Here is a 6,888-nt window from a genome sequence, read left to right as displayed (position 1 = left end):
TAACAGCAACTGCAGTTCTACCTTTCAACAGAAACTGCCATAGAATGGTTGCAGACAAAAAAAAAAAAAAGTAAGAAGAAAGAAAAGAAAAACCAAATAGAATTCAGAGAATAAGAGGAAAGAAAGAAGAGCACAATAGCAATAACAAAAAAAGGAATATACAAATCTGAAAAATAAGAATTAGAACGAATTTTTTTTTTCCTTAGAACTTTAAGTCTCTCATTCCGATGTGCCCCTTATGAACTGTTTCTCTTTGCGATTGTGGTTCCGGTGGTCTAAGTTTGGCGATGGAATGAATGGTAGAGGAAAAACTGATGGTTATGGCCAGCCTTACATATTGGCGCCCTATGAACTCTGTCTCTCATATCTCTGTATCTCAAGCCTTTCAAGTTTTGATTGCATTTTAAGTTTCGAACTCAAATAACTAAATCTAAAGCAATCCAACCAAAAAATTCAAACCTAAATCATATTCAATCCCTAGATTTGAAAAAGAAAAGGAAAAAAGCAAAAACAAAAACAAAAACTTTACTGATTATGGGTATACGGCAAAAAAACCTAAAATAAATATCAATGCAACATTCAATCCTATACTTATTTAATCCCAACGATTTGGTTAAGATTAGAAACAGAAGTACCCAAACTAAAACCAACATTTTTTTAGTGATTTCTGTAATCTAAAAAAAAAAAATTCCGTTTCTTTATAGTGAAAAACCCAAAAAAAAAAAAAAAAAAAAAACAAAACAAAACAAAACCTAGTGTAATCCAAATACCCTAATAAATTCAATCCAACCAATCTCATACCCAGATCTAAGAAAGAAAGGAAAAAAAAAACCTTACCAATGGTAGTTCCGACGATCCGATGGTAACGTGTTAATGGCACTTAGTTTTCTCTTCCTCAATCTCTACTCCTGTGCGCCTTATGGACTGTCTCTCTCTATCTCTGTATCTCTCAATCTGATGGTAACGGTGTTGATGGCTTTCTGTAGGTGTGCGTTTGAGTGAATGAAGCCACCGCCTGATATTTTAAACCATGTCTCTCTGTTTCTCATATTCACTCTGTTTCTCGGGCTCTCTCTGTCTTTCAATTTAACCGTGTTCTGCTTTAGACCGTGTGGAAAACACAGTAAACGTACGGATTAATTTGAGGCCCTCAAACGGTGTAACTATCGGGCAATTTGCCTTTAAAGTGTATACGTGGCAGCATTTTGGAGGCCTTTTTTCTTAACGTGGCAGCACTTCCGTAAAGGCTTCTGTTATTATATATAGTATTAGATTAGATTAGATTAGATCATATATATATATATATATATGATTTAGAATTTAATTCGTTTTAGACTCTTCAGTTTTTGCACCCAATAATTCACTTGTCACAAAAATAAAATACTTAGATAGACATGTGGCCAAAAATTGGATTTCAATTGAAATCAAATTTAGTTACTAATTAGATTTGGACTCTTCGATTTTTACACTCAATAATTTACTTAGCACAAAATTAGAAATTAAATAGGACATATGACATAAAATTGAGAATCCCATTAAAATCTAATTGAATTTTCTCTCAATTTTGTGTGTGTGTATATATATATTTGCTCTATTTTACTTCTAGGTAATCATATATAATTTAATTGACTAATTTGCTATACCGATTCATTTATGCATAGAAAAAATTGATTGGTATATTATACTTCAACAATATTACTATTTAGGCTTTCTGAAAAGGAGACAATAATATGTACATTTTGTTTATTTGATTTTAAGTTATTAATTAATTAAATATTAGTTTTAAATTGATCCTCCCTTTAAAACTCAAGTTATCAGTAATTTATATTGTTATTTTTTTTTTAAGTCACAATTTCTATTACTCTAAATGGTAAGATATTTATAATTCAAATCTATAAAAAAAATATACAAATGGAAATTGTGGGGCCCGGCCCAGAAATAATGGGCTATTCCAAATTCAGGCCCGTCCGAGGAGCGCCCTGTCCGAAGAGAAACCACGTATGAAGCATTACTCAATCCCAATAAACGCCAAGGAAACCTGTCCGAGGAGTAACTCCTCCTCGGACATCAAGAAGCCCAGACGAGGAACTCTCCCCAGCCACTTCAGTTCATCCTCCTAACATATAAAATGAATAAAATCCAAAATATCCCATGGAGAGCTACCACCACATTAATTGCGCCCCAACCACCCTCTTGGCCGCATTAATGAGGAAATGACCCCTGAACAGTACCGTCTTGGCCTCTGCAACTCACATGGGGAGAGATGAAGGCGTCTGATGGGACAGCCACTCAAGTAGGTGCTTAGATAGTCAACAAGTGTAGGGTTGAGATGAGAGAAGGGAACTATATAATGTAGTGGAGTCCCTTAGAGAGGAGGATGAAAAATTCTGTATGAGGAACTAAAGAAATAAACTTATACGTGAGAGATCCATTCTGGTGTTTTTATTTTCTGCAACAATGCTGTCCATGTATCAGACCGAATAGACTCGCTGAGACCAAGTTCTTCAACCCATCCTCTACAAATATTTATTGTGGGTTGCACTTTGGGCCAGGGCCTGATCAATCGAATTTGGGCCAGGAAAATCGTGCAACTACAGAAATAATTAACTTTTTATAGTAAAATATTTTAATATATAGCCTTGCTTTATAGTTTCAGTTATCTATATAAATTAACTATAGTATCAAATCATTAATATTAAAATCCTTACCCAAAAAAAAAAAAAAGAAAAGAAATAGAAAGCACCTTCACAGAGTGCCGGTTAATGCCTAGTTAATTTAATTGAATTGGTTGGCAAACGTGAGTTCCAGACTTCTAGTTACTCAATTGATAAAATTATTAATAGTTAAATAAGAGATTTGGGTTTTATCCATGTGGACACCAAAAATAAATTTATGTCTTGGACGCCTTGTTTCCATTAAAAGGGACACAAAAATTTTAGTTGTCATTTACACCTATTTACTTTTTTGTTTCCTTTATGTTAGAAATACTGAATGATTGTATTGTATTTCATAAATCAAAGAATATACATCAGTGTCTTAATATAGGAGACCTATGTGTGCGGTACAAGTAAAGTGTAGTACAAGTACAAGTGTGCTATACAAGTAACCTAGTTGGGCCTAAAGCCCATAACATAATATACGTTAACAGCCCCCCTCAAACTCAAGGTGGATGTGAGACCAGCTTGAGGTTGTCAACCAAATCACGATTGCGTCCCTTAGGAAGTGACTTGGTGAAGATATCTGCAAGTTGATCTTTGGAGGAGACGGAGAAAAGCTTGAGAGCACCATGGACAAGAAAAATAATGGATAAAATGACAATCAATCTCGATGTGTTTAGTCCGTTCATGGAAGACATCATTGTGAGCAATATGAATGGCACTCTGGTTGTCACAATAAAGGGGAGTAGCAGAGGATGTGGACACACCTAAATCCTTAAGAAGCCATCGTAGCCAAAGGAGCTCAGATGTGGTATCAGCAAGGGCACGATATTCTGCTTCAGTACTAGAGCGGGCCACAAAGGTTTGTTTCTTACTTCGCCAAGAAATCAAAGAAGAACCAAGGAGAAAGCAATAACCTGTAGTGGACCTGCGATCAGTGGGATCTCCTGCCCAATCAGCATCAGAGAATGCACAGAGTACAAGAGGAGACTGAGCTGAGTAGAAAAGGCCATGGAAGAGGGTGCCCTTCAGGTATCGAAGAATGCTCAGAACAGCAGCATAGTGAGTTGATCGTGGAGCAGACAGATACTGGCTCACCTGATGAACAGCATAGGAGATATTTGGACGAGTAACTGTGAGATAAACTAGGCTGCCAACCAATCGTCTGTAAAGAGAGGGATTAGACAATGGTTTCCCCCTTGAGGGAGTCAGATGCGCATTAAGCTCAACTGGAGTGTCAACAGTTGAGATAAGATAGACAAAAGACACAGGGTACGGGGAAGGAGTGAGTGTGAAGACAAGACTTACAACACTAGCACTTACAAAAGGACCTAACCTTTGTAAGTTGTAGCGAGACTTATAAACTGAAAACTCATTTACTAACTGACTGATATGGTACTTTAGACCACTTATCTTTCTTTCTTTTCTTTTTCTTTTTTATTTTTTTGAGATAATATAGACAGAAGAGATTAAGAAAGTTTAGTTGTCATTTTCAACTAATTTGCTATGTCAGGATTAAAAAATTTACAAGGCAACTTTCCAAACTGTTGTCATCCCACTAACATCAAAAATGGCGTGTCATTGAAAATTTGGCTGTTTCAATTTTGGGAATGGGTGGATTATGCGAGTTAATTTTAGTACGTGTTATATTCTAAATTTTAAATTTATTTTACAATTTACAGATAAATTTAGATTGTATTTTCTCCAAATCCTATATACCATTGAAGAAATCATAGCAATTGACCAATTTTCTCATAAGTCAAAGTACACATGTTTTGAACTATCAATACATTCTAACATTTTCCTAAAAAAGGGGGGGGGGGGGGGGGGGAGTTGTTAGTGCAACATCCATGTCACTACCCACTATATATGCTTACGAATATGTTGAAAATATCATTTATTTTTCATATTAACATTTGTAAATCATAAAGTTAACAAAAAAAATTTAATTTAATATGAGAAAACGATATAAAAGAGATTATAGATACATATATAACGGTGTTGTATCAGGTCTTGGTGGTTTTAGAAAAACTCAACCCACCACCCAACTTAACTCGCCATTTTCATAGTTCAATGCGGTCAATTTGTTTGGAAATTAGTTTCATACATGAGTAGGGTGGTGCAGAGCAGATTAGATGGTTTGAATAGCTTGTTGCACAAACCTAATTGTAAATGTTGAGAAACTAAATTAATACCATTAATAAATGTGAAATCAAATTGATACTATGAATCGTTACTCCTAACTCTCACATCTGACTATCATGAGTGAGTAATATACGAGAGTAATTATAATACCATATTAAAAGTAACAAATTTAGCCACAATTATCTTACGTAATAGACTGTAATTAATTGCATGTCACTTTCACATGGACTTATCACTTTTCTCTATGGCTTACAATTTGTCACATAAAAAGTTGTGGCAAGAGTTGTAGTTTATACGTAGTCTTAGAATTTTTGCATATATAATGGCATGCACAATAACGTCTTGCCACGCAAGCAATTACACGTAGTACTAGGAAGGTGTCATTGGTGTGTAGTGTACTGCAAAGTACAATTACAACCTCACATGTTCTACACAAATGTAAACCACACAAACGAAGAGAGAGATTGTTGTTTGTAATAGTGGCAATGGCGAGTGTCGTTGGAGAGGAAGTGAGCAACAAGCAAGTGATATTCAAGGACTATTTCACTGGTTTTCCCAAGGAATCAAACATGTATGTGACCACAAGTACCATAAAATTGAAGGTTCCAGAGGGCTCCAATGCTGTTCTTTTGAAGAATCTGTACTTGTCCAGTGACCCTTATATGCGTATCCTAATGTAGCGAGTTGTTCCTAATGGGCTCTCCAATTACACACCTGGCTCTGTGAGTTTTTGTGTTTAGTTCCCCAGAAAATTACTATATGGGATACGGGGTTCTGATAATTATTATTGTTTTAGACTAATTTGAAGTGGGGTTGTTTCAAATTTGGAGAGTGCCCATAATATGATAGCATAGCAAGATGACATTTTGAATTCTTTTTCCTTCATAATTGAAATTGGAAATCTTGGGTTCCAAGTTAAGAGTTTTATGTTGTTCATGGTGATTTATGTTTGAAAAGTTAAGAAAGTCGTTCAATTTGACAATTGGATTTTAGAAATTCAAAAAGATGATAGAATCTTTTACTGGCAAAAAAATGTTTATGAAGGAGAAAGAGAAATGCAGAGTATCCTTAAATGACAGAAAAGAAAGAAAGCAAAATTCTTGAAGAGGAATATCCTTGTCAAACATTTTAGAGATTACTAATAGATTAACTAATTGTTTGTAGGATAAAAAGAGATTACTGAGACAGAATTTTATACATATGCATGAGTGCTTTCTTGTTTAAATTGATGTTGTATACTATATTGACCTTGCAATTGTAAAATTCTGTTGGTAAAAACTTGCAGCCACTAATCGGTTATGGAGTAGCTAAAGTTTTGGATTCTAGGCACCCAGACTTCAAGGTAGGTGACTTAGTTTGGGGACCTAATACAAGATGGGAAGAGTATAGTGTAATCACGGAAACTAAAAGCTTAAAAAAGATAAAGCATAGCAATGTATCCCTTTCCTACTATACAGGCCTTCTTGGTAAGTTCTTTACTCAATTCTTTAAGTTTTGAATAGATTTGTATTTAACAGAAGATCATTATATTATACTAATTCCCTTTTGATGTATGCGTGTCTCCAAGAGTAGTTTCATAATTAATTTAAGGATTCTTGTGATTGTGTGTGGGGGCGCATCATGTCAATTTTCCCTATAAATGAGTTTGAATCTTCTGACTTTTTTCTTTTGTTTAAAAAATAGGTATGCCTGGTATGATTGGTTATGCTGGTTTCCATGAAGTTTGTTCTCCTAACAAAGGAGAATATGCCTTCGTTTCAACAGCATCTGGTGCAATTGGTCAGCTTGTTGGACAATTTGCAAAATTGTTTGGTTGTTATGTTGTTGGAAGTGCTGGAAGTAAAGAAAAGGTATATTCTATTAGGATATATGTACTTTTTAGTTCACCACTACTTCTTTATTTGAATGCTGCTTCATTGATTGTGAATGGCACCTAGTGGGATGGACTTAAAATTCACATGAATTTTTTTTTCTTTTTTAAGTATGAAAAACTTATATTTCTTCTGTTGTGGATATAGAAACCGTTTTTGATGATTAGGGTTTGGTTGTTGTCATTCTTGAGATATTGAAAACACTGTAGCCGCAC

The 6,888-nt window shown here is 34.8% G+C and overlaps 1 long non-coding RNA gene across 1 annotated transcript; it reads left to right on the top strand.

Moving 5' to 3' along the window:
* Nucleotides 1-5,295: 5,295 nt before the first annotated feature.
* Nucleotides 5,296-6,676, top strand: LOC115965887. Its single transcript, XR_004086217.1, has 3 exons — nucleotides 5,296-5,524; nucleotides 6,088-6,268; nucleotides 6,486-6,676. It is a non-coding gene; the product is annotated as an uncharacterized LOC115965887 (long non-coding RNA).
* Nucleotides 6,677-6,888: the final 212 nt, after the last annotated feature.

Source organism: Quercus lobata, chromosome 10 (genome assembly GCF_001633185.2).
Source record: "Quercus lobata isolate SW786 chromosome 10, ValleyOak3.0 Primary Assembly, whole genome shotgun sequence".
Taxonomy (NCBI): domain Eukaryota; kingdom Viridiplantae; phylum Streptophyta; class Magnoliopsida; order Fagales; family Fagaceae; genus Quercus; species Quercus lobata.
The sequence above is the reverse complement of the archived record's forward strand: the minus strand, read 5'-3'. Positions and strand labels throughout refer to the sequence as shown.